Source organism: Aulostomus chinensis, chromosome 10 (genome assembly GCF_037954235.1).
Source record: "Aulostomus chinensis isolate RoL2024-O1b breed Wild chromosome 10, RoL_Achi_v1.0, whole genome shotgun sequence".
Taxonomy (NCBI): Eukaryota; Metazoa; Chordata; class Actinopteri; order Syngnathiformes; family Aulostomidae; genus Aulostomus; species Aulostomus chinensis.
The window spans coordinates 3,503,989-3,521,919 of record NC_141329.1 but is presented as its reverse complement, the minus strand read 5'-3'; the positions used below and the strand labels follow the sequence as shown (position 1 = coordinate 3,521,919).

At 43.3% G+C, this 17,931-nt stretch overlaps 1 protein-coding gene across 7 annotated transcripts in view; it reads right to left on the bottom strand.

Annotated features, from left to right (window-relative positions):
* Positions 1-1,947: 1,947 nt before the first annotated feature.
* The window catches only part of LOC147254091 (cholinesterase-like), a 30,880-nt gene continuing 14,896 nt past the window's right edge, over positions 1,948-17,931 (bottom strand). For 2 of the 7 annotated variants that reach the window (XM_086215605.1, XM_086215612.1), the window contains exons 11-13: positions 7,572-7,688; positions 7,210-7,392; positions 3,962-7,119 (exon numbers count right to left, since the gene is read on the bottom strand). The gene's annotated coding sequence lies outside the window, so the exon portion shown is untranslated. Of the gene's footprint in view, positions 2,145-3,961; positions 7,120-7,209; positions 7,393-7,571; positions 7,689-11,235; positions 11,383-12,435; positions 12,657-12,772; positions 12,926-17,931 lie in introns of those variants that run through there. The other 5 variants (XM_086215608.1, XM_086215606.1, XM_086215607.1 and 2 more) reach the window with 5 other exon arrangements.

Genomic DNA, 17,931 nt, shown 5'->3' with positions numbered 1-17,931 from the left:
GTGTGAGTGTTTAATTCCTGTTTTGTGCAGATGGTTAATTCCCTCAGACTTTGCAGTGATCGTGTGATTAATGACACTGAGCCTGATTTAAAACAGCAGGTGACAGGTTGAGGGCACAGACAATGTCTCCCTTCCTCTGTCACTCTCTTTGTCTTTTTCTTCTCCCTTATTTTCTTTCCACCTCTGCATCTCGAACCGTTGCCATCCTTTACCTGTCTCAATGAATCTATGTCTGTTTGCGTTCCTACCACTTCCCCCTACTAAATCAATAGCTGTACTCACTCTTTTTTGTGCTCCATCACATTTGAGTCCCCCCAAAAACGATCTGCTCTCTTTGTCCTGTCTGTCTGTACCGCTATCTTTTTTTTTTTCCTTGTCAGGTTTGTTGATTACCGCAACTTTTTCTTTTTCAGAGTCTGCAAGTCATTTTTCAGAAGACATTTGGCGGACTGTTGTGCATAAGTCTCTGCAGGGGAAAATAAGATGGGACTCAGTCATTGCAGTCACTCCCTATTGCATGATGACATCACGTGGCACAGCTTTACAACACAATTACATAAGTTATCCCCCAGTCTTACTGGGAAAGTGTCCCTGGCAAACCGTGTACGCCAGGTGCCAGTTTCACAGCACATGAACTCTGAATGACTTCCACTGATGAGTTTGAGTTTGTCAGCCCTCAGTGGTTCAGAAATCCAATGCACACAGGTTTGGTCCACCACCTAAGCTTATAAAGCAAAATTGATTAGTTTTCAGAAGTGGTGGGAAGGAAAAGGTGCTCAACCAACTGTCCTGTTTGAGCAGTTCTGTGCTGTTTGTTCCTCCAGCTTCTGATTCAGAGAAGCATTTGTGCGTCATCATTTTGCACAGGTCACTTCTTTTGGAGAGAAAATCAAACATGCTTGCCCGAAAGGACAACTGCCAACGTCTTTCTCCGAAGAAAGTCTTGATGGAGGGTCTAAGGAGACAGGAACTTGCATTGTGCTTAGGTGATCGATTGCAAACCCATCTGTAAAAAACAAAACCCAAACATTTAAACTCAACCTAAGGTTCAACTTGTGTGCGGTTGGTATCTGTAGGACTTTACAGTTGGGGGCTCATATCACACATGGTGGCATCCATGTGTGACGCTTAAGCTGGTTGGGTTGAAATTTCTGTATATTCTACTGAAGTAATACTACCGTCATACCCTAAATAAAACTACAATTTACCCCAAAAGCCCAACACAGCTTGAGCTACATAATCCCCCCCCCCCCCCAAAAAAAAACTCTTCTACTTGATAACTTGGCTCCAACATGATCTAAAAATACCAAAAGAACCAGTGGTGTGTTTCATGATCAGAAACGTGTTCAGGTTGTGGCCTTGTGCGCTACAATGTCACTGATTGTAGTGTCTCGCTGGTGAACGTGTGTTGTTTCTCATAACGTTTGTCTTCATCTGTGTGATTTGCTACACCACTTTCTGTCTTTGTACTCACTTCATTCTCTTCCCCTCCCCCCCCCCCCCCCCCACCCAGAATATTTTACGAATACGTGCTGGTGTCCCAGTTGCACATCAGTGTTGAACCAGTGTAGTGCGATGCCTGAGGATCCAGCTAAGGCTTTTCACTAGACAGCAGTTTACCCATTGTTTCTGTGTTTGTATTCTAATGAAGCCACGTTTGTCCAGTTTGCGTGTGAATGTCAGTACATCGGTTCACATGTTATGCTGAGGTGGGCTGCAGAGAAGTGCTTGTGGCGTGTTGTGGTTAGTTTTCCTCTCGCATCCTCTTTGCCTCTCCATTCCCATCACTTCAACAGGGGATGGGGTGCTTAAAAACAAGTAGGTTCAAATCTATTTTAAAAAGGTGGGAAATGAGGGTTTTCATGTTTAAATCAGGCAGAGAGTGGGGTGACACACCAGGAAACACACTATAAAAGTGGTACCATTAAAATATTTAATGGCCTAGGAAAATAAAACAACTCAAACCAGGTCTGCAAATGACAGAACAGTTCTGAGCATGGAGAGCAGAGTCTTGTCTCTTTGAACTAAGCAGGCAGAGCCATGCCTTCGGCGGAGGGGTTGGCGCCGGCTCCTTAGGGCCCATTTGCCCTTGCTGCCCCTCTCTTCCAAGGGACCCTTTCTCTTCCTTCGGGCCCTGTGAAACACTCACAAAGGGAGAGAGAACACAGTGGCAGTTAACGCTCTTGCTCCTCACCGCAAGCTGCACATGGCTAAGAGGGCTTTTGTAAGGCTACTCATCCAACATGGCAGCGATCACTCTGTTGAATCACCACTTCACTGGATAGTACAATCACTTAATCACCGCACACACACACAAACGCATGCATGCACATCTTTATGGTGACCAAAATTTCATTGCTTCACCAAAGACACAAAGTGAGTGCAGAAAAACTGTTTTACACAGATGTTTTTTCTCCATTTGTTCTGTAGCAGGGACACAAATAAAAAAATGGAATGTTATTTATGATGCTACCCTCTGAAGGCTACAACAGATTTCCTAATTCATCATCTTTAAAGTGACTGACAAGATAACTACATTACTTAGACCTAATCTGCAGGCTGTAGTGTAGCTCCATGACACGATTGTTAGGTTCTCCATAAATTATGCACGAGAATTCAGCGACTGACAGCTAACCTTATCTCTCATCTTTTACTAAATGCCCCATGACACATTCATGTAAATAAGCCCATGTTTAAATATCATCTTGTAGGGATTGGTAATCATTTCAAGCAGCGGCGTCTGCATGCACCCGGAGTTCTCAGGGACCCAAGAAAGAGACGCTCCATGCATATGGATTAGGTCAGATTTGAAGCTGCTCATCAGATGAGTCGAAACTCATTGACAGTTTGGAAATGGTGAAACTGGTTCCCTGGAGAATTTTTAACACTGATGAATAAAAAAGAGGCACAGGAGAATAGGAGTGCGACCTGCAGTGTTCTTAACGCGTTGATCCAGCGAAGTAACAAAAAGATTAGGGATGTAAATGTTGTTGAGGCTATTCAGCACAGGCACCTGGGTTTAAATCACAACTTTCATCAAGATGCAATATAAATTCTGAACAATACATTTGCTGATATCTCAAAAACATGTTCTTTCAATCTGATTAGATTTAGGGGCCTGTGAAAGAGGATACACGCACATTAATACACTCAAGTTCAAGTTATCAACCCACAGAGACACAAAACACTACAGTGCATCTTCCTGTGGAGATTCACTGAACAATATATCTTCTATCTTTCTTTGTTGAATATACCAAACATTGAAGCAACTGGCTATACAAAGAAAATAAAACTCACAAGAAAACTATCTCAAATACAGTTTCCTGTGTGTGCAGGGGGCTGGGATGTTTGAAGGAAGTTCCACACTAAAGTTACATATCTACAGTGCACGCTGCATTAATTTCACTCATTCCAAAAACATCCAGGAATAAAAATATATATGTACCATTACAACCCCTCAGTATGTCCTACACTATGTGGTCTATACGAGAGGAAAGCAAAGTATTCACTGCCCTGAAATACTGCTCGTGATTTATGACATTCATTTTGTGGACAGTGCAGACAAAGAAAAGTCAAACAAAGCAGAAATGACAGTTTGTGATGTCACTGCTGCACTGCCTGAAAGTCGATGGGAATCTAACTTTGTGTGTCATTTTTGTTGATGGCCAGGGGTCATCGCTCCACCACCGAGTGAAAGTGGAGAAACAAAGCCCATCGGACATGTCAGGATTCCATCCTGCGGGGTGGGGTCACAGCTGGGAATTCAAAACAAAAAAAATTAAATCCCCCCCAAAAAGTTACACCATTTTAAAAGTTATGCACAAAACCAGTCAGGGTCACTGCCAGTAAAATAATGTCATTAGAATCCTAGGAGATGAAGGCAGCAAACCAAGTTTAAGTTGGAATCCAGCATGAAGTGAATAAAACTTTGCTTAGGGAGGTAAAAGGGGGGGGGGGGGGGGCAAAAGAAAAATTGTAGATCTGTGCAAACCATTTAGGGATTTGAAGCAACTTACCCCAACTAACTTGATGTCGCTATCTCAGTTCCACAAAGCAGATGATCGCGTTCGGACTCAGTGTACCATTGGAGGAGAATGTGGGTGATTCTCCTCGTAGGAGAGGTGGATGGTCACAGATAATTTCAATTTTCAGTATTTATTGTTAGCTCTAATAATGTTAAATGTGGAGTATAGGGAAGTGTATCAACATGAAAACAACCCTGGATCCAGAGGGTTCGGTCAAATACAGACCAATATCAAATCTTCCTTTTCTCTCTGGAGAAAGCAGTTGCTAAACAGCTCTGTGACTTCTCCACAGCAACAGCCTATTAGAGGATTTCCAGTCAGGGTTCAGGATCCATCATAGCACTGGTCAGAGTTACCAGTGACCTCCTACTAGCATCAGATGAGGGACTCGTCTCTGTGCTGGTCCTATTAGATCTCAGTGCAGCTTTTGATACCACTGACCACCATATCCTTCTACGGAGACTGGAACATGTCATTGGTATTAAAGGAACCGCACTAAATTGGTTTAGGCCATATTTACGAGGTCCATCTCAGTTTGTACTGACTACAAACCACTTCAGTCAGTTACGGTGTTCCACAAGGGTCTGTGCTTGGACCAGTCCTCTTCACCCTAAACTATCTTCCTCAAGGTCACATGATAAGGAAATACTTGATTAATGTTCAGTGTTATGCGGACAATACACAGCTGTACTTATTAATGTCCACATGAAACAAAATAACGTAACATTGCTCAGATCAGGCATGCCGTCTCAAGAAGATGCAGAAAAACTAGTCCATGCTTTTGTCACTTCCAGGCTGGATTACTGCAGTTCCCTCCTATCAGGCTGTACTAATAAGTTCCTAAGGACTCTCCAGCTGGTCCAGAACACTGCTCCCTGCATGTGGTCTAGAACTGGTAGGAGAGACCATTTCTCCTGTACTGGCTTCTCTGCATGGCTCCCTGTCAAATTTAGAATAGAATTCAAAATTCTCCTTCGAACATACAAAGTCCTCAACAGTCAGGCACCTTCATATCTGACAGAGCTCATAGTCCCCTATTATCCAAGTAGAACCCTTTGCACCCAGGATGCAGGGTTATTTGTGGTCCAAAGAGTTTCTAAAAGTAGAATGGAAGACAGAGCTTTAAGCTGCCAAGCTCCCCTCCTGTGGAACCGTCTCCCAGTTTCGGTCTGGGATGCAGACCCCCTCTCTATGTTTAAGAGCAGACTTAAGACCTTCCTTTTTGATCAGGTTTATAGTTGGGCTGTTTAGGCTGGCCCTTAGATATGCTGCTATAGGCTTAGGCTAGTGGGGGGTCTCCCATGGTGCACTGGGCTTCTCTCTCCTCCTCTCTTTCCTCCTATATGTGTCATATATAAATCATACTCATGTGTTACGAACTCGTCTTCTTCTCCGGAGCCTTCAGGCTCCCCACATTCCAGATCCGGGTGCTGCTGGAGGAGGCTGCAGACCTGAAGAGGCTCAAGCTGCCACCCTTAGCACCACCTGCTCACATCCCAGTCTGTCGATCAGTCTCTTCCCCTTTCTCTCTTTCTTGATCTCTGTCCCTCTCTTTCCTCTGTATATCTGTCTTCCTCCATTATCTGTCTTTGTCTCTTCCCTGCTCTCTTTCCCCAAACAGTCAAAGCAGAAGGCCGTCCCCACTGATCCTGGATCTGCTCCACGTTCCTGCCTGTTAAAAGGAAGGTTTTCGTCGCCGCTGTTGCAGGATGTGCAATTGTTGGGTGTAGATTCATTGAAGGAGTGTGGTACTGGACCTGCTCTACTTGTAAAGTGTCATGAGACAACTTTTGTTGTGATTTGGCGCTGCACAAATAAAACTGACTTGACTTGAATCGCAGGGTCTCCATCTGACACCAGCTTCCTGCCATGCAGATTGAGATGGTCTGTATGTCCTTACATACCTAGGATGAGAATATGTTTAGATACTCGATATTTTACCATGGTCAGGCTGAATACTCGTTTCTGATTGGTTGGCTGGGTGTTGACTAACCTCTGCTACACTCAGACGTAGTTCGGTTCAAGCTTAATCACTTGTGAAATTACTTGACCAGCAATGATGTTACGATGGCAAATGTAAATTGTCAAAGCTTCTCTTCTAAAGGAGTGTTCACACCAAACGCTAAAACGAATTCTTTTGTGCGATAAGATTACGTGTGAAGTCAATGTAGAGAGGCAAATAGGCGCAAGTTGGCAAGAATACAAAAACTTTGAAGAATAGGGCACAGCTGAGGAGAGAGAACTGGAGAAGAAAAGTAAAACAAACTGAAAAACAGCAAAAAGTCAACTGACAAGTGAGGAACTTCAACTCATAGAGGAAGAGAGGAATGAAATAAACACTAAACGGCAACAAAATGGGCAATTAATATATTCAAAAATTATTTAAGACTAAAAAAATGAGCACTGATTTGAAAACATACTCGATTTAAACGACATGTTTTGTTAATTACATGCCTCGGTCCAGTCCAAGCTTGGCACAGACTACGGTGTGGCAAGTCTCATTAGCATCAGAGCTGGTACCAACTATCATATGCCTCAGTTTAATATAACAAGTGATGCAGAATTTTAATCTGGCAATGCTGTCTTTGAAATCTATGATAAAATCATACACAAACAGCAGTAAAGACAGACACATCCATCACCCACGCCTTCATGAGTCTGACCCGCAAATCATCAAATATTCAGTTGCGCTATCCCCTGACACACCTGCAGGCCTGGTGAGAAAGGTCTGGTTTGACATCCAGCTGTGCTTTGCATGGAGGGGCGGAGAGGGGAACCGAGAGCTAACGAAATCATCCTTTGTGGTGCTGCGTGAAGAGGATGGTGGGAAATATGTCGGTCTGGCGCACAATCCAGGGACGAAACATCACAAGGACCTCACTGCATCAGAGAAACCCTGAGTGGTTTAATGTTCGCCATGCCTGGGACTCCCTTGTGTCCATTCAAAAGTTTCAAGAAGTACATCCCCGAGTGTCCGGACAACACCAGCACAATTTATCTTCACCCAAAGCGCATCTCGGACTCACACCTCACTGTCAGCCAAGTATGGTACACCCAGGAACCAATGGGTGTTGATTAACATCCTGACAATGATCTGCACAGAGGTAAAATATCAAGGGTTACACTAAATGTATCGTTAAATTCTCTGTCCTCCAACTAGTATTCACCCAAATGAATGTCTTGCCTTCAGGTGAGTCTCTCCGCACCCCTCTGTCACATCTGTACGAACCACAGCCCGAGGAGCACTGTGATGGGTTGTCACGGTCTTCATCCGTTCCTCCACAACGGCCTTCAAGTAGGAAAGACTGAGCATCACCTGGTTCTGCCGCTCCATCAGAGCTTCCAGGGCAGGGTCATTGGGTGTCGCCTGTGATATGGACAAAGAAGACGCTTAGCACACCGACAGGTGAACAGTTAAAAACACAACTGGGGCCATAGTGATAGACAACATTGATTTACTTTTAATGAGCCAAACAAGTGCTTCACCGATAAAGTTCAACACAAATGCATGCACGATTGTACCTTGAGTGTGTGTGGCTGTCCTACCTCATCGCTGGGGAGATCATCTTCAGACCTGGCTTCATTCAGGTGAATGGTCTGCACAGGAAGTAGGTTTTGAGGATCCTCGTCCTCCATGGGATGACGGACCTCCACTGTGTGGATCTGATGGAGAGGTTGGAAAGTAGGGAGAGGTGGAAGTCAGAACTGAGCACGTTAGAGATCGTCCAGACAGGTGATTGGAGGATGGACGCCAACAGAGAAAAAGTCACTAAAACTGAGAAGGTGAGAGGGAAAATCAGGGTGTGGTCAAAAGTTGTGATTTACATCCATCGTCATCGTCATCGTCATCATTAATGGCGTTTCCCAAGGAAGCCTGGCCTGGCTTGGTCAAGGAACTGAAATGATGGGTGTCTGCCTCACATCGAGACATCTGCTGTTCTTCGTTCACCATATAGTCCTGTTTTTGACCCCCCAAAAAAGTGAAATGCAGCTGTGAGATGATGATGGCACTTTGTGAATTCGTTAGTAGTTGGACAGTCAAGAGAGATCAAGCGGTGGAGGATGGATGCAAAGAGACAAATGCAGGAACAGACCAAATCTTAGAAGGTGAGAACAAAGTGGAAACTCAGGGTGTTGTCTAAAGCTGTGACGTACCTCATCATCATTTCTGGGAGGGACACAGCATAGAAACTTTCCTGCCTTCTGGGTCAGGGAATCCCAAATTAGCATGTTCAAGCTGGTTTGGTGGATTTATCACCAACGAGTTCTGGATACTGGTGAATCTGTGAAACGTCACTCTTAAACAATCCGGTGTTGTCTCAAGTTGCTCATGGTAACTTCACCTTGTACATATGTGTTCCTATTCAGTGACTTGACTACTGCTACGCTATGATCCAGCACAGTTGTGTTAAGGGTTCTGATCCTGGTCCCAGACTGACAGATTTTGCTGGCTCTGTCTTTAAACGGGAGAGTCCAAGTGATTAAAATAATAATAATTAGCATTGCTTTGCTAAAGCATTTTATGCCATCTATCCAACATGGGTTACATTTTAGCAATCACTTTCCTGACAGGGGTCACGGCAGTGCACACAGCTGCAGGGCAGAGCTTACTGATCTCTACTCTAACTCTCAATGGTAGGCATTTTCAAAACAGCCTCCGAAGACATGAGTTACAAACCCAGAAGAGTAGGGAGTTTAGGATGTAGTTGATATTATTGATGGGCTGTTAGGGCACCAAGAGCCTCCAAGATAAAAGATGTGTCAAGCCAGATAACCTGAGCGTGTTCTGGAGAGGAAGACAAGTGGAGAGGTAAGTGATGGCGACGGACGTCACCGGAGGAACAAGAACCGTGACCGTCAGATCTGTGGTCTCTTCATCCCAGACTGGAACAGGTTCCCCCAGCACACAGCCACCGCACTCATCTGACTCCTCTCACCTCTCCCTTCCTGAGAGGTTTGTCTCTCAAAATGACACGCTTCATATTCAGTCACAAAGTGATTCTCACAGATACAGAAGAGCATGCACCCCCAATCTCACACGCTTTCAAAAATTAGCCACTCAAAGCAATTCACTTGCTTTGACTCTGTGTGTTCTATTATTCCTCACTTCTTTCCCACTTTCCCGAGCCCTCTTTAGAAACCTTTGCTCAGGGAAACTAAATCTGTAATCAGCTTAGTCGTGTTGATGCATCAGACATTTTTAATCAGCGGTATTGAAAAGAGAGCAGCTCAACGCTAAGGCGCTTGGCAAAAAGAAAGCACTGAGAGGAGAGGAGTAATGGAGAGTGGGAGAGCTTGGATGGAGGGATGAAGAGAGGAGGGCATATTTGTTTTATTATATAAGTTTTATTAGAAATATCACTGAAAACCATCTTTACAATGTTGGAGTGCTGGATTACAGTTGGTAATGCAAGGAGGCTCTCTGGAGAGGCACATGAATATTGAACTTAAGTGATTGCAGTTTGATTTGTGTTTTATTTTTCAATAATATGCAGGTTTGAGATGAGCATTAAGACACAATGTTACTCAAACAGCAGTCCCATGAAGTTATTGTTGGCAGCATGTCCCAGTGTGTCCCAGTCGTTTGTAATCGTCAACAAACTGAATGTATTGATTCCTGCTCATGGACATGGACTTCCCATTTTGCTTGTGACAACAAGACTTGCAAACTAATGCATTTCATTTGAAAGTGTTTATTTTTTTTAAATTCCTTCCTCGTGACCTTCTTTTTTTCCAAGTTGAAAAAAAATGTGGTGGACACATGCAATCCCTGGTTGGAACAACTTATTATTGGTTTACTTTTTATTTTATTTTATATGATTGTATTTTATCAAAATTCACTGACAAACTGATGTTTATTTTGTCTGCATACTGTTTTGTTTGTTTTTGGATCAAAAACACTTCATTGAGGTTCAGTTTTGGTTGCAGTTGTAAAATGCAGTGTTGTACATGAGACTTGAATGCAACTCAACCACCAGTCTGTTGCTGCAGAATTTGGCTTCTATCGTCAACATATTGAACCCAATACATTACATTTTTTGAGTGTTACACAAACTTCAGACACTGGGGTGGGATGTCATGTGATTATATATATAGGATAGGATGAAATTATCAGAAAGATTCAAATCTTCAAGAACATGAGTTGCTTTCTTAAAAACAAGACACTAATAAGCTGTTTGTGCAGACATGAGCATCAGTCAGATTGTTTACTTTTGCTTACTAGTTACTTTTTCATTCCTGAGCAGTGGTTATTTATTTCCAGGAAAATGCTAAGTAATGCCTCTGAATATGCTGCGGATGCAGGTTTATCTTCCTTTTTATTCGATTTAAAGATGCACAACTTTGGAAGCAAAAAAAAAAAAAAAAAGCATCATTCTCAAATCCCTAGCACTGAGTTCTAATATGACCACATATGTTGAAGGAAGTCAACAACAACTCACGCGTGTTCCTCTTGGCATTGTAAATGCAGAAGGGGGGCTACCACCCTGACGGGGAAGCTGCTGCTTCACACAGCGTCTCAGGGATTGACTTCTGCTCGTGGAGCAAATTATTCTTTACCAAAGTTATCCCACCATCTAGACTTTATTTAAATTAACCCAGAATCATCAGTTTCTCACTGACAGGCTGTGATCCATGATCATTATTTATACACGAATATTTAATATATCACATTTTTTTTAATTGCTTCCAACATGTTTTGATATTAACACAGTATTAACCAGCCATTAAAAAAAAAAGTTATATTCATAATTTGTTCAACTAATGCCTTATAAATGACCCATTTAGAGTTATTATTATAAAGTGACACCTATAATGTTCTTTTTGGCACAACTCAATTTAACCTTGGTGCCCCTAATAAAGTTGTAATCATTACTAGTATAACATAATATAAAACTCATTTTCAGGTGTATTTTTTCCCCTCAATTTGAAGCTCTACTTCAATAATAAAACTAAACAGGTACTGATGTCAAGCATCCATCACAGCCATGTGGTCGTTTGTTTGACAAGACAAGGACACATCACCTCCTCATTAAGCTGAGGCCAAGAGAAGCAGTTCAATCAGGAAAGAAATGACAAGTGAACAAGAATATAGAAGCTTTATTTGGTGTCGACCCTCAGGAGTATTTGTTTATTACTCAGGGACACTTCAAATTGATAAACTTTACTGTAAATGTGCCTAAATTAGTCCAAAGGCCAGTTTCAATCTGTAGTCGCTGGCCAAATGTGAAGTCAGCAGCCTAAATTCAGGAAACAATTTAGTAAAAGCCTTGTGCCTCGGATCAAAACAGAGATGGATTGGGCTTGGACACCAGTGGACGTGAGATCATGAAGGGGTGAAGCAGAGACGCAGTACGGACTGCAAAGAACGAAAAAAAGTGATGTAATTTCTTGAAGCTAAGATGATCATAGTAAGACAGAACAACCTGAAAAGTGTTTCAAAAGAAATAATTGGAAAATAACCGATAGATGGAGCCCCACAGTGACAATGAAATCTAATTTTAATTGTTTTCCTCCTTCAACTTGTGCTAAAGGCTTCATGAGAGGAATTAGAAACCTGGCGTGTAGGTAAGTGTCTAATTCCAAATCACGATGCAAATCAATTTCAGCTCTACGGCGTGAACACCCCCCACGTTTTCCCAGATCTAATTCTCTGCACCACCATCCCCCTGTACTGAACAAGGTCAAGCCAGGAGTTTGTGTTGTGTTAACACTGGCCTCCAAAAGAACACAAATATTTGATCTGCCTTTGGTTCATCTCCATTTAAAAAACCCCTGAGTGGTAATTACAAATGTAATCTAGTGCCAGAGCTATTTCTGACCTTTCTGTTAGCACACAGTTCACATGGGATCGACTCTGGTTTACACAACAACTTACACGACAGTCTGTTGAGGAATACCAACGCAGTCTGATGATTATTCATTATCTGACCATGGTGTTGCTATACTTGCTACCCAGAGGTTTGACTCTCTTTCAAATACATTGCTTGTTAGCTTATTATTCAAGCTGTGTCTGGAAACAATCTCTGACCCCTGAGGGTTTTAACCCCCTAATGGGGAAGTGCTACAATATGGCTTCACCCTCCGTGCTGTTAACATTGATAAAGTGGAAGATTGAGTGAATCTGATGTAGTTGATGTCAACAAACAGTTAACATGCATGTGATCACAACCAACACAGGGCATAATGGTGCAGGCAGGCCTTGCTGTGCCATGGTAACCATCCCTGAGAGGCAGAAAGAAGGGACAAGTAATGACACTTCCACTCCACATACAGCTGTTAGCTGTGTAAGGGAGGGCAACCGAGAGCAATCCCCCCATGTGCCCACTAAACCATAAAGATGGGATTAAGGGCGCCCCGTTTGGTGCACGGATAAATGTCAGTTCTGACCAACACGTCATCTGTCACTTACCACACATAAAACTGAATGAGTCAAACTTGAGCACATCCCCGAGATAGGAGGGGATGAGAGGGCATGGGTGATGCCCACGACGGAGGAAGGCTGAGTGAGCCTGAGGCGCTCCGTTCACATGTATGACGGCAGAGTGGATCTTCAGCCCGACTTGGTTTTCGCTAGCGGTGTGCAAAAGGTCAAATCTCACGCAGCACTGGACGCGTGTTTGATGACATAACCTAACATGTGAGACAGACGGAGGACAGGAAGTGCAGGATGACAGAGGAGAACCAAATGATGCAGGACCTCTTGACCACAGCCGGGATGAAAACACATAAACAAACAAACAAACAACCTCCCCCAGCCAGCGTTCATGTTACTCTGGTGAGAACAACAACAGGTCCAGCCTTCCAGCAGGGTTCTGGTCGGGCAAAGACTGTAGGACCTCATCCTCTTCCCTTACAATCACATGTGGACCTCTCTGCTGAAGAAAAGTGCAGGTATGGACCTGAAGAGGAACAAGGATGTGAGAAAGATCTGCCCCTGCACGCAAAGGAACCCAAAAGTGACGGCTCTCTGCAGTCTTAACGGCTAACAGTGCGTTATCGTGATGTTTACATTCCATGGTTCTAATGATTCTGCATGTACAGTTCCAGGCTGAGGAGACTGGCGCTGGGCTCTCCATGAGATATCTAATCAGATGTTCTCCACCATCTCAAATAATTAGGAATGATAAACAACAAAACTGCCTAATGAGAACGGGAAGAAAAATCCCTCGACTGGAAATCTGAGTTGAATTGAACTTCCGTTGGTTCAGTCACCAACTACTCTGCAGCTTTAATCTCTGTGGCATGCCACGCCTCTCTCTCTCTCTCTCTCTCACACACACACACACACACATACACAGGCAGTATTTTTACCCTTTCTAAATCAGCTCAGGCAGACCAGTGCCCTGCCATTTGAAACGCACAAAAGAAGCTCCACAGCTACTGAGAGTGTGAATATGCAGAGTATGCAACCCACTACAGCACACTGACAATGTCTGTGCTTGAGGGTGAATCGAAAATAGACGCGTTCAGATTGTTGCAACCAGAAGACCTGAGGTAAGAGAAAAGTTAAGATAAGACAAATGAGAAGGTTGATGTCGGCTTTTTTTGTGTTTTTTTATTATATTTTGCTCCTTCGTGCCTGAAAAATATCCACACACCGCATGATAAACCACATAGTTGGCATAAGAATGATTTTTTTTTTAAAGAAAAAAATTCCAGTACTTTTTTCCATTTTCATGGAATGATGCTGTTATATTTCTCTGCTTCCACTCATCAGTAACCTGATAAAAACCATCAGCCTCTCCTTGTATCCTTCACCCCTCCTCATTTTTGAAAGTCTTCTGTCTTTCACTCCCCTCTCTTGGTGTCTCTTTATCATCTTTTCCCCTTCTACTCCTCTCAGTGTTGTGTTTATTTTCTTCATGAAAATCGATTCATCATCCCTCTTCTTTTTCCTTGCATGCTAGGTCTCTATTCATGTAAATTACCCCTCCAGACCTCTGTTGCTCTCCCCCCTGTGTCTGAACCTTTTTTCCTTCTTCTCAAAATATTCATTCTAGGGTGACTGTGGTCAGAAGAATTTATGATACTAGCATGATACATCGGTAGGAAATGTGATTAAAAAAAAAGATATTATTGTACAAAAGAATGGAACAAATACACTGCAGTAGAGGGCTGTCATGGGAGTGGGCTCGGCCAACATGAATCACACTGGCAGTCTTCATGACGCTGCAGGAGGAAGACTTAAAAAAAACAACAACCTGCAGTTACCACTCATACAAAGATGTGGATGGACTCTACAAAGCTGAAAAGAAGATAAAAGCAGACCCACAAAGTATGCAAGGATTACTGAGCATATTTGTCTGGACAGTTTTCCTTAAAAGTACAAGTTCACGCTTTCCCAGCAGGACAGGACTGGTGACATTGTTCGTGGGTGCAGGTGGGAGTAGGGCTGGGCGATATCACAATATATATCGTCTGGACGATAGAAAACGTCTATTGTTTCATGTTAAACTTAATTGTTTATATCGCGGTGCTGCAAAACAGGCTTTACGGCAGTATTTTACGTCACCGACGCGCCTTACGGCAAGCCCAGGCACGCGGCTAAAACATACACAGCCATGGAGGAAGACGGTGGACGGCACACAGAAGAACATGTTACCAATTCTCAATCCAAACAACACCAAGATGACGAACAACCAGCGCAAACCGACGAGCTTGTACCCAAAAGAGGGGGAACTTCTGTCACATGGCGGTGGTTTGGATATGAAAGACCGACAAGGATCAGACTACTGCACTTTGTAAAGTATGCAGCTGCCCGATCCAACAACAGGCTCGAACACGAGTAACTTTTTTTTATCACCTGAAAAAAGAATCATGAAAAAGAATACAGAGAGAGTCAACGAGAAAAAGCAGCAAAAGCTGGGCCGAGTGACGCTGACGTCAAGAAGAAACTCCAGACGCAGACATTGCAACAGGCTTTTACCCGCGGCTCACCGTATAGCCATACCTCCCGCAGATGGAAGGAAATAACCATGGCCGTTAGGGTTGGCACATCTGTAAAGATATGATTCCAATCTACACGATCGAGAAACGGGGGTTTCTTGAGTTGGTGCAAACACTCGACCCTAGATATGAAATGCCCAGCCGAAAACACATCAGGAGCGTTGTGTTACCTGCTTGATATGATGAGTGCCGGGCAAAAGTGGAGGAAGAAATAAAAAATTAAATAAACTGTTCATTCATTGAATTTACCAAAAATGTGCTATATCAGGATGTATATCGTATCAGGATATAAAATGAGCTATATCGGGATATAAAATTTTGGTCATATCGCCCAGCCCTAGGTGGAGTGTAACACCCATGTTGCAGCCAGTAATGGTCAGACATCCACCTGGAGCGCTCATTCAGAACCAGTCCCTCACAGGGCTCCAGACTACAGCGGGTCCCAAACTTAGTCTGAAACATTCTTCTTCATGCCGTGTACCCATCAGATGGCGCTAGCGGGACCAGCGGCTAGGCTAGTACTGCCATCAGTGGTTCTAGCTAGATTCAGTGCAGGAAGTCCCCGAACAGGTGGTTCCAACAGACGGGACTCTGACTTCACTATTCTGAAAAGACTCCTGGGTGCACAATCCCAGAAGACCCTCCCTTGACTACCCCTGATTGGCAAGTACCAGGAGCCTTGAGCGATAGATCGTTAACACAGCCAATCAGAGGAGGGGAAAGAGTGGCTCTTTATGGGGAAAAGAACAATAACAAACAGGATTATTTTTGATGGAGAATTTTAGAGGATGGTACTGATAAATGACAATAATACCAATCCGATGGATTATTTACACGATATTAATATTTAATTTCATGTTTTTTGAATTCTCACACTGCTGCAGACCATCTCCCTCCATGCCCCCCCCCCCCCCCCCCCCACCGTTTCTCTTTAGCTGTCTGGATTTGTCCTTCCCTTAATCGTCTGTCTCATTTGAATGATGGGTGTTTCCGTCTCACATGACAGGCGAGGTCAGACTCATTCTCACTTTGCCATCGTGTTAAATAGCATTTTCTGGTTAACTCCACGCTGCACTGAAATAGCTTGTTATGGGATTAACCAATTGAGCTCAGCTCCTTCTCGGCCATGAATTCACGCTCACACATAAATTGAAGGTGATTCAGTTCTTTTTTCTTCCAATGACTGGGGGGGGGGGAGGTATGTATTTATTGACATTTTCCAAGAAAGTTACATGGAGGCTAAATTATACATTTCAATTCAATTAAACTATTATTTCTGCAATTACGTAGTTGCAAAAGAGCATCTATCCACTTAATACATTTTGCAGTTCAGTTTCATTTTTGAAGATAGCATTTCATCATTTTGAACTCAAGCCCAATGCTTGCTGTTTAGTTTTCATTAGCAATGGCCAGCACAGATGCATGGATAAATAATTTCATAACTGATGAAATTATGATTATGGCACATTTGTCTGGAAATAGGATACAGAATAATTACTCAAACACAGCCATATCAATGCATCGTAGAGAGTGTCTGAAATGTGCGTGGAAACATAACATAAAAGGAAGGCTATCAGCTTCTGAAGTATTAAAGCTTTTTATGCATTTGGCTGTGAATCAGTAACATTTTTCTTTGAATCTCCCTCATTATTTCATTTTTGATGGACCAGAGGGCAGCGAAACATTAGAGCGGGCGCATGTATCAGCCAAACTCCTCATGAAACAATGCCAACAGCACCATCCCCTCTTCTCCCTGTCTGGATACACATGCAGCAGAGACGGAGCCAAACGCTCCTCTAAAAGACACGGCTGCCGTTATACACAGGTCACACAGAACAACAAGTATTCACGGAGGACAATCGCCTTTGCTGTAGTTGCAAAAACAAATGGATCAAGTACTACGTAAAAGTCCAGTTTCGGCAAAGTTCAAGGATCACGTCCAGTCTTGGTGTGAAAAGAGAAAAAGGTGAATCAGCATTGAGACCTGCTGCCTGCTAATATCATTAATGCCTTTTTAGGTTTTACCTAAATGTGTTTGTTTTTTTTATGCCACCTTCAAAATTCAAAGATTAAGTTAATTTTAGGCTAATTTCACAGGGTAATACATAAGTCTCAGCTATATGATACTGTTAGAGAGAGAAACGGGGACATTGGGGGGAATTTCCCATTTTTGCACTGTCTTTTAGTTTCAAGAAACACTTCAAAGTTCTAGAAAAGCCCACACTTATTTTCGCCTGACATGAGACAATAGCAGTCTGTTTCATCAAGGCTTGTCTATGACAGTGTGTCCTGCCTCGGCAGTGCCTGGGGGCTGGTAATACTGATTTCTCATGACATGCTGTGGGAGGTGTTGTCCTCTTAATTAATGAAGCTGTCACTGTCATGTACATTAATCACAGCTCACCCCTGACATCTGTCTCACAAGTGTCATGTCAGAGAACTCAATTGAAGCAGTGACATGAGTCAAAATTACTATCTTCCTCTAGAGCAGCGGTTTATAGTTGAGAAGGAACACGGTGATGCAGTGATAAAACTATACAGGCGGTCGCAAAACAAAGCTGCCTTAAGTTGTCTGCATGCTTATGACTCTGTAGCCCGGTACACATGCATTGGAACTTGAACGTTTACTAATACGACTAATATTCCATCCACCCAACCATCTTCTATACCGCTTATCCGTTAAGGGTCGGGGGGGGGGGGGGGGGCTGGAGCCTATCCCAGCTGACATTGGGTGAGAGGCGGGGTTAACCCTGGACGGGTCGCCAGTCCATCACAGGGCCATCAGGAGCAATTAGGGGTCAGTTTCTTGCTCGAGGACACTTGGACATGGTCACTGGGGGAAGTGATGATTGAACCAGCAACCCTTCAGTTGCGACACAGCCATGCTACCTCTGAGCCATGCTGCCCCCCAGGACTAATATTATAGAAGTAAATTGTAGTATCCATGTGACAACACTAC